At 44.1% G+C, this 1246-nt stretch overlaps 1 pseudogene; it reads right to left on the bottom strand.

Moving 5' to 3' along the window:
• LOC102766481 overlaps positions 1–1246 on the bottom strand; it is a 12234-nt pseudogene that overhangs the window by 1540 nt on the left and 9448 nt on the right.

The raw sequence follows: 1246 nt of genomic DNA on the forward strand, positions 1-1246 counted from the left end.
GCCAAACGCGCTACTCGAGGAGCCGCTCCGCTGGGGGTTGGACCCGCGCTCCGCCCAACTTCGCAGCTCAGGCGGCTCTTCCAGGTGGGGAGGGGTGGGGGCGCGCCTCCCCATTGATTTTAGAGAGAGAAACACGTCATTGCGGTTGCCTCCTGCAGGAACCCTGACCAGGGCGGGCGGGGAGGAGCCCGTAACACAGGAACGCGCTCTTGCCCTTGACCGGAATTGAACCTGGGAGCCTGTGGTCCACAGGCCTATGTTCTACCCGCTGAGCCGAACTGGCTAGGGCCTGCTGTTACTTTATTTTTTATTTTTCAGGGGCCTGATGTTACTTTAAATGCTCAAAGCCTAAAGGAAAACATCAGACTCACCTCAGTTCATTTTAAGGTTTAATAACAAAGCTTGATATAGTTGACGCTTTTCATCCAACCTAAGACGCCAATGATTGTAAAATTCGCATTGTGTTATGTATTATTCCAAAAATACTCTCTTAGCACTTACAATTTTTATTTTATATTTCGTGAAAGTACTGCTTTAGGCTTATTTTAAAAGATTATCTTCTATTACTCTTGTGCATTCATTTAAAAAAAGAAAACTTCATATTCATTCTGAAGCTCTTCTGAATCACTTTTCAATTCAAAGCTGATGTCTGTGTTTTTCCATATAACATTGTCCTCTGTGACACAAAAGCATTAAGAATACTGCTTTTCCTGCAAGCAGGTCCATTATTGTCTGTAGGGGTTTTTTCTCTCTCCAAACTGCTGACGTTCACACAGTAAATTTTGATGCCATAGCCTCCTTGCTCTTCTGCAGGTGTCAGTGGAAGGTTTCAGACAAGTTTAACAGGCACAGGCTACCACAGCTACAGCGAGACTCAGGCCCCGCTGACAGCAATTGTCAGCTGCATCATGATTGCAAAGATACTGAAACATGAGAAAATAGGTATCACCAAATTGGTGAAAAATAGTAGTACAAAAACAGAAAACCATAGCCTAATCTCATATATGAAATACTAGAGGCCAGGTGCACAACATTTGTGCAGTGTGTGTGTGTGTGTGGGGGGGGGGGTTCCCCTTACCCAGCCTGCACCCTCTCACAATCCAGGACCCCCATAAATGTTTTGGTTTTACAAAACTGGTATTGTATTGTATGTGAGGGGAAATGTTGGCATTGTTCATGGAAAATAACATGAACAACATATTAGAAACATCTTTTCGTGCCATGAAGGATTCTTTACAGCATTACT

This window comes from Myotis davidii, unplaced genomic scaffold (genome assembly GCF_000327345.1).
Source record: "Myotis davidii unplaced genomic scaffold, ASM32734v1 scaffold292, whole genome shotgun sequence".
Classification (NCBI taxonomy): Eukaryota; Metazoa; Chordata; class Mammalia; order Chiroptera; family Vespertilionidae; genus Myotis; species Myotis davidii.